Raw genomic sequence first — 16,734 nt, 5'->3', positions numbered from 1 at the left:
GGAAGATGATCCAATTACAGTCTCAAACACATGGTGCCGTATAGGGATTAGAAGAAGTGGCTGCCTTTACGAAATGGGATGAGGATTAAAACATGGCTTTTCTAGGGTACATACATCATTCCAAACCAGCACAAGCTACCAATGATCCTTGGCTCCTCCACCACATGGCAAGGCACATGGTAGTGTCTACTGGTCTTCCCTTCTCTTCCAGGTTTTATTGATTTCAGTCTTGCTCCTGAGGCTTTCTCTCTCTCTCTTTATATATATATATTCATTCTGTTTATAAAGGACTCCAGTAAGAGGATTAAGGCCCTATCTAATTGGTGAGTTATACCTTAATTTAAGAAGTAACCTCATCAAAATGTCTTATACACAATGGCTTTATATCCATGGGGGTGGATTAGATTTAAGAACATTTTTTGGGGGGGTATATTCAGCTTCAAACCACCACGGGGAGGCTGAGTGATGAATAGCCCAGTGCCTTTGGCAAAACTCCAACCTGTTTATCTGGAAAATATACTTCTTTCTGATAGTCAATTGGCTCCTCCCATGAGAAGATAAGTGCACCCTTTAAGGATGGTGTTCTAGTTTGCTAGCTGCTGGAATGCAACACACCAGAGAAGGATTGGCTTTTAATAAAAGGGGATTTATTTTGTTGGTTCTTCAGAGGAAAGGCAGCTAACTTTCCACTGAGGTTCTTTCTTACATGGAAGGCACAGGATGGTTTCTGCTGGTCTTCTCTCCAGGCCCCTGGGTTCCAACAACTTTCCCCGGGGTGACTTCTTTCCGCATCTCCAAAGGCCTGGGCTGAGCTGCAACTGCTGAGATGAGGAATGCCGAGCTGCTTGGCTGTGCTATGTTGCGCTCTCTTATTTAAGCACCAGCCAATTAAGTCAAATGTCACTCATGGCTGCAGACACGCCTCCTAGCCGACTGCAGATGTAATGAGCAACAGATGAGGTTCACATACCATTGGCTTGTGTATGCAGCAACAGAACTAGGTATGCTCACCTGGCCAAGTTGACAACTGAATTTAACTAACACAGATGGATTTTGTCCCAGAAGAGACAAGAACTCAGAAGGCTGGTGACCAAAGGCTTTCCACTTGTCACAGTGTGATGACATGGTGGAAACCAGCAGCTTCAGGGAAAGCAGCATGATTACCAGGTAAAGCCAGCAGATGGGGTGAGCTTCAATGTCATCAGAAGTGTGTTGGGGCACTCGTGCATGGTGGAGGGGTAGCACATCTTCCTGTTTCCTGCCCACAACCTTATGCATAGTTTTTAGCAATTTAGGACCCCACCTCTAGATTTCTACTCTCTACGAGTTGTTAGTCATGTGACAGAAGTAAAATTTCTTTCTTTCCACCCCTGGCCCCTTTTGACAGTGTGGTGTCATGGATAGGGCATACATTGGAATCAGTCTGCATCCTGTTTCTTTTGTCTCTATCTAGAAATGTGTCCTTGGGCCTGAAGTTGAGGCAAAAATCCATTTCTTAATCTGCAGGACAGAGAGAGTAGTGCCAATTGAAGTGGCTAGGAATATTACGTGAGTTTATATATGCAAAGAAGTTAGGACAATTCCTGGCAGGTGGTAAATGCTCTTTAGGAGACAGTTCTCCATGGGACTCTCATGTTTCTGCATGAGAAGGGAGAAAGAGAAAAAGCCCCAAATGTCTTCATTCTTTGGCTATGTTGCACCCATATTCTGCCTTACAGCTATTTATTTTCATGAAGGTGACATTCCTAGCCTTATGCCTTTTTCACAGATGCATGGTGTTTTAGTTTGCTAGCTGCCGGAATGCAATATACCAGAAACAGGATGGCTTTTAAATAGGGGAATTTAATCAGATGCTAGTTTACAGTTCCAAGGCTGAGAAAATGTCCCAATTTTAAAAAGTCTATAGAACTGTCCAATCTAAGGCATCCAGGGAAAGATTCCTTAGTTCAAGAAGGCCGACGAAGTTCAGGGTTTCTCTCTCAAGTTAGAAGGCACATGGTGAACACAGTAAAAAAAAAAAAAGAGTTTCTCTCTCATCTGGAAAGGCACATGGTGAACACAGTCAGGGCTCCTCTCTCATCTGGAAGGGCACATGGTGAACATGGTGTCATCTGCTAGCATCTTCTCCTGGCTTCCTGTTTCATGAAGCTCCCTAGGAGGCATTTTCCTTTTTCATCTCCAAAGGTCGCTGGCTGTGGACTCTCTGCTTTGTGGTGCTGCAGCATTCTCTGCTCTCTCCGAATCTCCTTCATTCTCCAAAATATTTCCTCTTTCATAGGACTCCAGAAACTTATCAAGACCCACCCAAGTGGGTGGAGATATGTCATCACCTAATCCACTTTTTATTAAATCACATCTCCAGGGAGATGATCTGATTACAGTTTCAAACATACAGTATTGAATAGGGATTATTCTGCCTTTATGAAATGGGATTTAGATTAAAACTTGTCTTTTCTAGGGGACATACATCCTTTCAAACCAGCGCACATGGCATAAACCACCAGCAATCACTACACATGAGACAGAGCAACTGTATACCAACATCTGTGGGGTTGGGGCATAGCTAACACAATGACCTCAGCAGAGGTCCCCATACGTGGAGGAAGGAATTCTATCCTTCCTTCTTGAATAAGGGAAGTGGTAGCAAATAAGAGAACAAAGGGGGGAAGTTGATCAAAGAAGTGGCTGGTGATAGATTTCTCAACCCTGGAGAAAAGAGTTTCTGCTCTCTGGGTCCAGTTCAAGGATTTGCAGCAACTGCTCAAGCAATGAGGGAATTGAGGCCAGCTGGATGACTACACAGGACCATAGCCTATGTAGACCAAACAGTGGGTGCAGCCATCCTCCCTACCCCAGTTCTAGCTCTGTATGATCTTGATGCCCTTCCCTTGGCCACCAGCAACCTTGGCCCCAGTAGTACACTTCCCCAGTTCACCCCTGGGATGAGCTCCTATGCATCTTTCAGAGCCCAAAGCACTGCGCAACAAGCTGAGCAGGTCTGGAAAACTGTGTCCATGGGCAGGAAGTAGAGTGCATTGTGTTTCCCTGATTAATGCCCTGATCATTTGCCAAACATTGCTTGAGTGTACTAGGTATTGTCCTCTGCGCTGATAAAAGATTATGTTAGGGTTCGAGTGAGAGTTTTCTTACTACTTTTTTTTCTTTAAGAAAATATGCTTAAGATTTGGGTAAACATCCTTTGTTCTGGTTTCCAGTGGAAAGTTATAGAAATAGAAGGACAGAGTTTCAAGAAGTTTTGTCCATTCATGAAGGAATGGTTGAAAAAAATTATGAAACTTTCACACCCTGGAATGATACTCAGTATCAGTACAGATACTGAGTGAGAACTATGTAAGTTGACTTGAAAAACAAAATGCCGAAAAGTGTTTATGATATGACCCCATTTTTATATAAGATGCTGACAGTAATGATGTATGCATATATATGTATGGCTATACAAAATTGTATAAGCATGAGGAAGAAGGCGGAAAGAGGCAAGTGACATTGTTAATATGAGTTAATATGGGCAGGTGGGCTCCTGTGGACAGGGGAAGGGAAAAGAGCAAAAAGAGAAACTGAGGGAAAACATGGATGCAAAATGACTGCACTGTTAAATCCAGTGTGTACATAATCATACTTAAATACTCATACAATTTTACTCTCTGATTGAAGGCATTTTAATAGCATTTCCATATGATTTAATTTTAAGTGGGGCAGGGCGAAACCCATTTGCCCGCCATCTGCCTGTTGAGCTCAGGCAAACAAAGTTCCTGGGTGTTGATGTCCCATTGGCAGGCAGTGGGCTAGACTTGAATGAGCCACCTGCTTGTTCGGATCTGTGATTTGCTGGATAAGCAGTATGGGAAGGGGTAGCCCCCTCTGCAGAGGAGAGGCTGTCTCTCCAGATAGAATGGAGTGATTCTGTCCCTTGGGTTCCAGTCCACCGCAGACTCACCAGCTCCATCCCCTGTGGTCAACTGGGCCAGACAAAAGCAAGTTCCTTTCTCACAGAACAGGGCTGCCTGCCCTGCGAACTTAGCCCCTTCTGTTGGTGTTACTGAGCTGTTAGTCTAAATATGGTACATGGCAGTTTGATGGAAATCATTTCCAGTAAAAGAGGATGTTTCCTCAGCAGTTTTCAAGCTGGCGCTGACTCAAGCATCCTCGAGGGAGCCCTTTTAACTGGTCATTAGGGAGACAGCAAGAAGGCATTGAGGAATTCTGTAACAAGATGCATATCCTGTGTAGAATGTCTCCTGGGACTCTCTGGCCACCGACTCCCTGTGCCTGCTGGAGAGATTTTCTTGGTGCTGCTGGAAAGTAATTTGCTGTAGCCAATCTTTTATTTGTGCATGATTTTAGAAATCCTGTATTGTACTTGTTCTAGCTTTGGGAAGAAATGCTCCTATGGTAAACCATAGCTCTCAAACATTAATAAATACATAAAACTGATTAAGGCCCTGATGCCTATATCCTCAGGGGCTGAGGAATGAACTGAGAACTTGAAAGGAAAAATGAAAAGTTATGCTGCGTATTTTTAGGCAAAATATTTACACTGTCCTGAAGGCAACAAATGTTCTTCTTTACAAATTTACATTTTTGAAAGTCAGGATGTAAATAAACTGAGAATATCTTGATATGGACCATACAGTGGAAAAATACCTTGTTACTAGAGAGGTACTTTGGGTCTGTCTGCTCTGGACAAAATGATCCTTGTGTAGCACAGTGTCAGAGCTCCTCATGCATTGTACTTGTTGATTGTTGGAGGCTTAGCTGCTGAGAATGAGAGGGTGATAGACTATCTGAATTCTAATAGGGACCTCGGAATCTGGAATCATTTGGCACATATTAGGAGTGCAGTGGCCTCTCTGGAAAAATAGGGGTTAAAGTTCATAAGTGAAGCATGGGTTGATAGATTACTTAAAGCTGGAGCCCTATTCCATTCAATCAGCAGATACACCTGAGTGTCTTCCATGTACAATGCACTGTTCTAGGTACTGAGATCTATGCACTGAAAGCACAAACAAGTTCATTCTCTCATGTAGTTCACACTCCAGTGAGGACCAGCTTTGCAGCTGGCATTAGGTGCAATGAAGGTGCAAAGAAATGTGTATTATGAGGCACAGTCAGGGATATATTACAGATTGCATTTTGGGGGGGGATGGTGATGCATGGTTCGGGAAACGAATGCATTTTAATATGTATAAAAAAACTAAAGGTTGTCTGTGTGCTATTTGAAACTGTATGTACCCTAGAAAAACATGCTTTTAAATTTAATCCATTCCTTTTGACGAGGCTACTTCAGATACAAAGGTGTGGCCCAGCCCAATCAAGATGCTTAGGATTGGAGTCCTTATAAGTGAAAGAATTCTGGACACATACAGATGGAGACAGAGAAAGGCACAGGAAGCAAGTAACAGAAGCCGGGAAACAAAGCCAACATAGAGATGCCGCCATATGCCTCGCCATGTGACAGAGGAGCCAAGGATCACTGGCAGCCAGCCCCAGAAAACCCAGTCATTGGGGAGAAAGCATCACCTTGATGATGCCTGATCTGGACATTTTTCTAGCCTCAAGATCACGAGTGAATACAATCCCATCTTTTAATCTGAACCATTTCATGGTATTTGCTTGAGCAGCCTAGGAAACTAAAACAGTCCACAAAGGCTTTCAGGAAATGTCAAAATCCTTATTGCAGACTCTTCATTTTGTTTTGGAAAAATCAGAATCTCCCTAATGTCACTTTTTTTGGTTGCCTAATTCCCACAGGGCAATTTCTTCCCATGTGGGGAAGATATGGTACATGTTATGTATTTTTTCAGAACCACATAACTACAAAGAAGAATTTCAGAAAACAGATGTATAAAGTCCATTCTCTGCCTTCTGCTCCTAAATAATGTTAAAACCAAGTGTCATGACTGTTTGGATTGATATAAATTGCGAATATCCTGTCTGGATTATGCTGCACCATGGGATTGTATGGGGAGATGCAGGGGTGGCATTTGTGGCTGGTTGGGAAGGTGTCCCTTTTGAAGTCCAGGGTTTTGGGATTGTGGGGCCTTCCATCTGGAAAGTAGAGATATATGATCCTAGCACCTGTCAGGGAAAAATATAAAGCAATCATTGGGTAGAATTGATACTATACTTACTCACTGTTTCAGTTTCTTAGGGTTGCTGTATAAAGGACCATAAACTGGGTAGCTTAAAAACAACCGAGAAATTTATTATCTTACAGTTCTGGAGGCTAGATGTTCAAAATCTGTAGGAGAGAATTCTTTCTTGCCTCTTTCCAGCTTTCAATGGTTTGCTGGCAATCTTTGGGTTTCAATCTCTGCCCCAGTCATCAGATGGTCTGGATCTCTTCTCCCATTCTTATAAGAACCCCAGTCATACTGGATTAAGGACTCAATCTACTCCAGCATGACCTCATTTTAGCTTCTCTAATTTCATTGGTAATGACCCTATTTCCAAATAAGGTTACATTTCCAAGGTCTGGGGGATTAGGACTCTGACATATCTCTTTTTAGGGACCCAATTCAACCCATAACACTCACTATTAAACAATTCCTACTGGGCCATCTTATACACCACCACCCTTTATGATACAGAGTTCAGAATGCACTCAGGTCTTTCGCGTTTTCAGAGTAAAATACTGGAAAAACTAAGGTAGTTCTTCTTGTCTTTTCATTAAAAGTACTCTGCTTTGTAGCTAACAGTGTTTCCTGTGACTCAATAGGAGGAGTAAGTGAATGATGAGAGAGCACTCCCTTTAGAGGGAGTGATGGAAATACGTGTAAGTGGACGAAGAATCCCCCGTCCTATAAAAGTCGACTTGGAGGAGAGATATTAGCATGTGGGGCCTGGGGAGATTTATGGAAAGTGTATGATTTGGAGCCACAAAGGTTTCCCTGGCCATGGGGTCCTCCTTTAGTCTGAGTTATTGACCTTGCAGGGCTGTTAAGATTACCAATATTGTATAGAAAGCTGCCTGATGCATGGTAGAGATGCACTATATGGTGATTAACATTATTAGTATTAAATTCTAAATAAAATAGAAAATTTGGTCCACTATCTTGGGACTGCACTTCTTAGGGTATCTGGACACATTCACACCACTTGGATATCTGCTCTAATGTGAGAATGGAGCCAGACTGCTGGAGGGTTGATTTGTTTCCAAACCAAAATCTATCTGGGAAATCTATTTGCCCCAATGATTGGTAATTCTTGCTGTATTTGTCTAAAACACTATAATTAGCCATGCAGGGAAATCTGGCTCTTAGATTTTACCACTGAAGTCAACTGACTGCGTGTATCTCCTAAATGTACCCAGGGGTCTTGTGACAGGCTCAGCGCAGACATCAATAACTGTTATTTTAATAAAAGGACAATGAAAAATTCCAAAGCTTCATATTGGATTCTTTTTTTAGAAAAATAAATCTAGTCCCTTATGGATTTGCCTGTGGAAGTCCCTGGTATGTGCACTGGACATATTGTCTATGCAGAAATAATTGTCCCAGTTGTATGAACACTTATGGAAACTGAAACTCAGCTGAGCAATTATCTTTGGCTCTATAGAGTTATTAACTGTCTATCAATGAAACATGTATTTATAAATTTTTAAAAATGCAGATTATTGACTTCATCCCATAAAATCCATTTTAAGATGCTTTAAAATGAGTATTTCTGACCTAATGGGATGAAGTTGTTCTAATACAATCTTCCATGTAAAACTGGCAGGTCAGTCCATCTGGTAGAGTTCACCTGTCATCACTTAAACACACTGTTTAAGTCCTATCTAGGAAAGGGCTTGGGCAGGTGCAATGTAAGTGTCAAACACACAGGCTGTAACTCACAGGCAGAAGGACTTTGGGTGAACATGGACTCCGCTTCTCAGACCCCATGGAGAACTGTGCTGAAGCCGGATACAAGTTGTGATCTAGAAAAGATCTCTGCTTCTTGCTGTTCTTTTCTTTAGGGTTTTCAGTAAATCCTTTTGCAAGTGTTGGAAAGAAAGTAGACTGAAATTAAATGCCAGTTGCTCAAGGAGTTGCAAGTCTTTGCTGGGAATGTCAGCTATCTACTGTCAGCTGTCAACAGCTGATGATCAGGTAGAGGTTGAAACTATTCCTAGACCATCCTACTGAACAAGGGGTGCCACAAGTTCCAGCTATCTCCTTGCCAAATAAGCCACAAAGAGACACCTTAGTCCTCTGTTAAACCATCTTGCCTAGCTCTAAACTCAGCTGCATATGTGTGAAGGACTACATCAAAATTAAGTGAACAAGATGCCTATCTTCTGTAGAAGAGAATGAAACAATTGTAAACTGCATGGGCATATTTTAGGTTGACAGCTATGAATGCAGCTAGTGAAGCATGGATTATCTTAAGATTTAGAGTAAGGATAGTGGTGACAGGGCAGTTCGGAAGTCGCTAACAAAATATGACTCATTATTTTTATATTTCCCCTCGTACTGTTTTTATATGTTGTGAGTTTCACGTTTTTTTAAATATAAAGTTCTATTCTCTCTGCTTAATCCTTTAAAATTGCAAGAGATGTACATTAACTGGGAGCTACTAACTCAATAACTTGAAGGTTAATCGATTGCAGGAAATGGCATATATGGGGAAAAGCGTTAAAACCTATGTTCTCTCTATACATGTGTACATTTGGTGGGGTCATACATTTATTTTGCTGTAGCAATGAGCAATAGGTCCTCTAAATAGTCTCTACATTTTGACTTCTTTTTTGACTGATGAGTTATTTAGCAGTGTTACTAATTTCTAAATATTTGGAGATTTTCTAAGTATCTTGATGCCATTGATTTCTAATTTAATTCTATTGCGGTCACAGAATATACTCTATTCTTAGAAGCTTTCTAAGGCTTATTTTATGGCTAAGCATCTGGTCTATGTTGGTGAATGCTTAATGTGCACTTGAAAGAATACATATTCTAAAGTTCTGTAGTAACTATGGTCCAAAAAATTAAATTGTCTGACAATGTTATTCAAAACTTCTTAATACTTGTTGATATCTTTTTGTCCAGTTCTTCTACCTATTACTGAGAAAGGGATATTAAAATGTTGACCTATGGTCATTGATTTATCTCTCTCTTTCAGCAAAAAGGCTTTTGCTGATGAGTCAGAGGCAGCAGTTTGGAAAACAGTGTTCTGGGAGCCAACATAGGAAGAAATGACCCTAGTCTTGCTGGCCTCATGGACAGAGTAGGATTTGATCATAGCCAGGAAGGCTGAGTAAGATTAGGGGAAGTCAAAGGATGAGGAAAGGCCACGTAAAGTCCTAAGACATAATATGCAAAGCTGCTGGGTTGAAAATGTGGATAGACGTCTCTGGGAGTCACATATGGAACAGTTGGCAGGAAATTGAAGGCTTGGTGCATCTGGAGTCAATGAGAAGCTAAGAGTCAGCGCTCAGGCCTCCCCATTCAGGGACTCCTAGGAGTCCTGCTGGCAGTGTGGGGAGCTACCGAATGTTCTAGTTGGGAAGGGAAAGCCAGGTCATCAGAGGCATTTCTAGTAAATTACCTAATGGTATTCAGGCCAGTAAGGCCCTGAATCTCCAAGATGCCAGTGGTTTGCTATGATTTGTTTTCCCCAAGTCATACCCCTTTGCATTGTCCATTTTGTGGGATTTTTCTTAAAGATAGTCCCCCAAATGGTATAAGCTCCAGGCTCCACCTGAATCTACCCATCCCTCCTCTAACACCACTAGCTCTGCAGCCTAAGCTCTCTGGCCTGTGCTGCCTGTCTCATCAGTACAATGCGGCTAATAATAGTACCTACTTCTTAGGTTGTTTGCAGAGATAACTAAAGGACCATATATACAAAGACACTTACAGCAATGCCTGGTGCATAGTAAATGTGATATAAGTGCTTCATTAATAACAATAAAATAAATATGGGTAGAAGCTTTGAGGTTGTTGAGACTAGGAGCTAGCTTTGACTGCTATGCCTCGAGTCTCAATTTTCTCATCTGAAAAATGAAGATGTTGTGAGGTTTTCAAGCTCTTAAAATTCCTTGTGTCCCTAGTATATTTTGTTATTTTGACTCCCTATAGGCTATTTCTTAAAGTTTAGTTACTTATAACTTATAGTTAGTTACCCTCCATCTATCCTGAGTGGAAAGTTTTATAACAAAGAAATATGCTGCAAAGTCATTGCAGTCCTCATTTTAAGCAAAATTTGAATTTAAAAATAAGTATTTGTATGGGTGTCAACTTTATAAACAGGAATTGTTGTATTTTGTTCTTCCTTAGTGAATATTAACTTGATTTGGACCTTTTTTTTTTAATAGTTGGCTTAAATGTGAAGTAGAACGTTTATGTATGTCTTTATTTGACTATCTACAGTATATAAATACATAAATATTACATTTACAAACAAGCTAAATATATACACGCAAAGTACCCAGTTGGTTATCTTTCTTTTGTACCTAACCATATGTGATGGTATATAAGGGCACGTGCAGGAATTATGTTCTCTCTGTGTATTTTTTTGGAGTTTTGACTAATTCAGATGTCTCAAAGTGTTGGGACTGGCTTGGCTGTTGTATTTTATTTTTCCATGAGAACAACCTCCACTTTAAAATAATTTCCAAAGTTGAGAGAGAATTCTGGTTAATAACATAGCTAATCTTTTTTATAATCACTAGTTTAAAGTCCGTCCTTCATGTTCCAACAGCTCCTCTATGATATTCCATTTCTTGAGAATTGCATTCCAGGTCAAAGCTGCTTATGTGTATATGGGTGGTATTTCAGTTGAAGTAGTCAACAGACAATGCTGCAAGCCACTGGCATATTAGAATTTCCCACCTGTCACATTTAGAATTAGCCAGACATTCCACCCTTCAAACTGCTTATGGCTCTTTAATATGTCAAAAGTAAGGATACCAGCAAACCAGCACGTAGATTGTTTAAATTTTACTTAAAAGGTGGACAGCATAAAGGATTCGACAGCCAAGTTTTCAGTTTCATTGTTGGTGACAAATCTGTTTAGTCATAAAGTCTAGAAAGTTCTTTATAGAACTTAATCTTGAACAAAAATAGCATATCCGCTATAGAAAAATATATGGTATAAATTAGAAAAATTCTCACATGCCTTCTAAGTGCAAAGTTTAAAATGATAGGTTACTATTCTATGGAGTACTACTGCACATGAACTTGAAAAATGTGGCATTTAAATTGGGCTTGGTGCTCTGACCTGAAAAGATACCTCCTTATGCAGTGTTGTGACACCTACTTACAGTTTACACTAACTGGGGGAAGGCTATGTAAAAAGCAGGAGCGGTCATGACCCTGGGAGTGCAGAAATTGAGAATCCTAGAAATGATTTAGAGTTAGGCTCTTACAAGCCATATAAAGATGATGTCAATATCTCACATGCATTTTAAAGAATCAACAATCTGTTGGCCTTATTTGACTGTTGAATAATAACACAGGGAGAGAGATTTTATTATCTCTATCCTACATGCAGTAAAGCTGATGTTCCGAAATGTATCAGTGTCTGAGCTAAAATCCACAACCAGGTCTTTAGACCACGAATCTAGTGCTCTTTACGCTAAACTGCTTTAAGCGTCATGGGATGCTAAAGAAGCGGTTTCGATCTCTTGCCGTATATTTTATATCTCTCACCATCTCTCAATGGGGAATCATAGACATTTGCTGTCTTTCACTTTGAGAACCTGCATAACAAATGCAGTGCAATTGCCAAGTGATGAGTATCTTCTCTACCTATAACACATTATTTTACAATCTTGATGTAATGAAATGCTTATGGACAGTACCCTATATGTCTAACAGAGAATGGATAATGTTTATAAACAGATATTCCTCTTCTTGGACTTGTCCCAGGAACTCTCTAAGGATATGCTTATCTACAAGTTCTGATGGAATAACATTACCCTGGCTATTCTGAGGTCTCTGCCAGCTTTTGTCCCTGTAGCCTGTGGAGCTCACAGTGAGAAGGACATGGTGAAATTCCCAAATGGTGCCAAGGGGGAAAGGAGACTGAAGAGCATAGCATTCAAGGAAATGGAAAAAGTCCAAGGGCATTTAAAAATGCATTAGTGTGTTAGACATCTTCTGTGTGCATAAGTTATTTAATGTGCATTTGTATGTATCATTATTAATTATTGAACATGAATTGAGATCTGTAAATAAAAGCTGGAAAATTCAGTCTTATTTACACCTCTGCTATTGACCTTGATAGTTTACAAAATGAAATGGAGACAAAAGGGGAGACTAACATTTATTGAGCACCTGCTATATAACAGGTACTTTATATACTTAATATATTTTAATCTTCATAGGAACCCAATGAGACAATTATTTTTACAGACATGTAACAGGTGAGGAAGCTGAGTTCAGAAGGATTAAGAAACTGCACCAGTGGCTCTATAACCGTTACATGACAAAGCTGGGGCTTAGCCCGGATATGAGTTAATTAAAAATCCATGCACCTTGGTTATTGCCTGTCTTCTTCCTTTCACTGAATTTCTTTGTTGCCAGTTTGAAAGGGGATACTGCGTTTCCTAACAGGGCTTTCCTTTGAGCAACAGTTCCAGAAAAATGACAATTCAGAGAAAGGTATACATTTGTACATAGACTAATACAGGATCATATCTTAAAATGGAATTGCTAAATGTATAAAGCAGTAATTTCTATGGACAAATTATTTTTCAGACAGGGGCTTTGCATACCCTAAACGATTCATAAGCCCACCACCATCCCCCAATATAAAATAAGAATTAGTTTATTGTACCTCAGGATGAGTTACTATTTATACATTCTCATTTTTGAAGATAACACTTTGTGGGTAAGTGCTTTAGCCATCTGCAGGGCAAGTTTTGGGAGGGTGAGCCAGAGACAATTTCCTGGTTCAGTCTTTTAGGCTGCCATCCAATAGATGAACACCGACACTCAGGCACCCCAGTATGTAGTACACTCTGCTCCCTCTGGAACAAGGCCAGGGACCTGCAATGGGGGCACAGGCTGAATTCACACCATGCTGGGGAGGGGCAGTGTAGGGACCAGCAAGAGTGCCATGAGCTTCTTCCATGTTTTAAAGCTGTGTTTTCTTGATTCAGCACTTTCTCAGTTAGTGCAAACCTTTACCTGTTTTTCGGAGTTTTGAGGAAGATGGTTTTGCCAGCTTTTGCTAATTGTTCCAAGATTCTGTGGGATAATGGCACCCTGGAGCATCTGACACCTCCATTTTGGTCTACTGGAAGTTGCTGATAAGTTTTTGAGGTCATCACCTTCATTACAATGTCACGTAGTTCAATGTGCTTTTTTTGACACAGTTCTTTTTGGCCCAGGTAGCTGGAATCTCTCCTCTTGTATTTATCTTATATAACATGTAACAACAAATAAAGCTGACCACAGGGATTACCCCTTTACCATTATGGGAAGCCACTATTGGGATGTTCTAGTTTGAACAAATACTTGGTATTGATCACAGCCTTTGGTGTTTGGTGATGGCTGTTTGGGGGGTCATAAATGCTCTCCTGGCTGGTACTAAATCTCAAATAAGTGTGAGCATTGCTGTTCAAGTATTATCAGGCCTCTGAACAGTTTTTTAAATTAATTAAAAAAATTTTTTTTAAATACCAAACAAATGCAAACATTTGCAATTTTTGATCATTCCGTTCTACATATATAATCAGTAATTCACAATATCATCACATAGTTGCATATTCATCATCATGATCATTTCTTGGAACATTTGCATCTATTCAGAAAAAGAAGTAAAAAGAAAACAGAAAAAAATTCATACGTACTACACCGCCCTCCACCGATCACCAGCATTTCACTCTAAATTTATTTTAACATTTATTCCCCCTATTATTCATCTTTATTCCATATGTTTTACTCATCTGTTGATAAGGTAAATAAAAGGAGCATCAGACACAAGGTTTCCACAATCACACAGTCACACTGTGAAAGCTATATCATTATACAATCATCCTCAAGAAACATGACTACTGGAACACAGCTCCACATTTTTAGGCAGTTCCCTCCAGCCTGTCTACTACATCTTGACTAACAAGGTGATATCTATTTAATGTGTAAGAATAACCTCCAGGATAACCTCTTGACTCTGTTTGGAATCTCTCAGCCATTGACACTTTACTTTGTCTCATTTCACTCTTTCCCCCTTTGGTCAGAATTTTTCTTCAATCTCCTGATGCTGAGTCTCAGCTCATTCTAGAGGTTTTCTCAATATCTTGATGCTGAGTCTCAGCTCATTCCAGGATTTCTGTTCCATGTTGCCAGGAAGGTCCACACCCCTGGGAGTCATGTCCCACACAGACAGGGGGAGGGTGGTGAGTTTGCTTGTTGTGTTGGCTAGAGCGACAGGCCACATTGGAGCAACAAAAGAGGTTCTCTTGAGGGTGACTCTTAGGCCTAATTTTAAGTAAGCTTGACCTATCCTATGTGGGGTTAAGTTTCATATGAACAAACCCCAAGATTGGGGGCCCAGCCTATAGCTTTGATTGTCCACACTGCTTGTGAGTATATCAAGAATTCAACTTGGGGAAGTTGAATTTTCCCCCTTTCACACCATTCCCCAAAGGGGGCTTTGCAGATACTTTTTTATTCACTGTTCAAATCACTCTGGGATTTATCGGGGTGTCACTCTGTTCAAACCAACAAAATCTCATGTCCTACTCAAGGTTCCATGTATTTATGGTATTCAATTAAGCTGTTTACATAAGTTATATTAGGAAATGCACTAGCCAAAATATAAATTTTGTACTAAATAAACATTTTTTGCTTTAGTCTCACACATAAGGTAAAATTTTAAAATATTAATTACCATCTTTTTTTTGAACAGTTTTTAATGTAATGTATCATGTTAAATAATTTGACCAAGAAATGTCTTGGCTCATCCACTCCCAAATAATAAGTATAGTGAAAATATTTCTCTGTGTAAAGAAGATGGAGAATAAGTCATTGTTGGTAGGAACCAATTGATTTACTCAGTGGGCATTGCCATAAAATATTTGGAGATTTGCCTTTGCTCATAGTTGTTTTAATGGGGAAAAAAGCTGTCATCTGCTGCCAACCCGTTGTCTGATTCTGAGTTTTCACAACTGTGTTTCTGCCTAGTAATCTGATTCTGAAGGTGGTCTGTCTTTGTGTGCTCAGCTTTTGTTTTAATCCCTCTCATTCAAAGAGCTTGTGAGGTTTGACTTCCGAGCTCTTGAAACCAGTATATCCATTTTCAATGAACAATCTACACTTACCCCAGTTACACTCTGTGGAAGTTTTTGTTTGGTTCTTAGAAAACATCTAAGCTTGTTCTCTGAGAATCAGAATGGCTCTTTGCCACCCTGGGAGTGAATTTTTGCCTTTCTTGCTGACATTTTAAATGTACCACTGGGTGTGGGCTGCTATTCCGTTTCCCAACATGCTTGCTACAATTGCACTAAAATATTACAAACCTTGTTTGTGGAAAGGTTGAGGGTTTTGGCTCCAGAACCCAACCCTCTCAAGAGGGCAGAGAGCGAACAAAAGCGCTGGCTTTTTGGAGGGATTGTGGGTAAGTCCTTGGAGGTCTGGTCGACCTGGTCAATTCCTGTCAGTGCCTGGAGAGTTCCACAAGTTTCCAGGACTCATTTGTCCTCCTGGTGAGGTCTGTGCCACATAGACTGGGTTTCCCAGAAAGAGATGGCAGGAGAAGTCAGGAGGAGTTGACCTCTGTTCACAGTAATGTTTTGGCAAAAATTTCGTTCCCAAGCACTTTTTCTCATACTGCCACCATGATTCTAAATTGTAGCTGAAATTAACAGTGGTTTATTTATTTTTAATCAAATGTGAGTCTATAATTGAAAAAGAAAACTGACCAGATGTCCTAGCATATGTATCTGATGTAGTTGATGAGCCTCAGGCAAACCCAAAAGAAACTTAACATTCTTCACTGTTTCCCAACTCAGGGTCTAGGAACTCAAAGTCCAGGTGTTTGGATTCTTGAATATGATTACCTGTTCTATTCTAACAACTTCCTTCCATACTTGTTTGCATTTTTTGTAATAAGGAAGGGAAAATCAAAGATAAAATATGAAAGTGATAGCTATAATTATTGAAAATGGAATATTTTCAATATTGAAGAGTGGAATGAGCTGCATTATTGCCTTTCAAATTGCTTCCATCCCAGAATACTGTCACCTCCGACAATACTCCCTTGTAGAAGGGAAAGGTAACTTGAACCACGTGGTGAAATTTCACCAGAAGAACAGTCCTGGCCAAGGGGGTGGAGGACTTCTGGAGAAGGACCGAAGATCCTACCTTCAAAGCAAGAGTGATGGCTTCCAGGCTACTAGAAGACATTTGCAGATGTGATGGCCCATGGCCCAGCTGTGCAGTGCTGCTCATATTCATCCATTTATCCTTCAGATTTATGGTGCGTGTGCCAAGTGTTGGCGAGAGTTCTAGGTGCCAGGTGTCTGGAGTATTCAAGAGAAGCAAGGTTGCTCTTATGGAACTTACATTATACTGGGATTATCTCATCATTGCAATGAAGGAGATAAGCACCGTCTTAGTGTGCCAGAGAGCAACTATCTTAAATAACAGGGATTTGTTGTCTCATAGTTTTAGAGGTTAGAAGTCCAAAATCGAGGTATCTGCAAGCCATGATTTATGTAAAGTCTGTAGTGTTCTGGTGATGGCTTGCTGGCAATCTATCTCTGCCTCCATCATGTGGTAATCTGTCTCT

This window comes from Tamandua tetradactyla, chromosome 10 (assembly GCF_023851605.1).
Source record: "Tamandua tetradactyla isolate mTamTet1 chromosome 10, mTamTet1.pri, whole genome shotgun sequence".
NCBI lineage: Eukaryota > Metazoa > Chordata > Mammalia > Pilosa > Myrmecophagidae > Tamandua > Tamandua tetradactyla.
Note: the sequence above shows the minus strand (reverse complement) of the source record.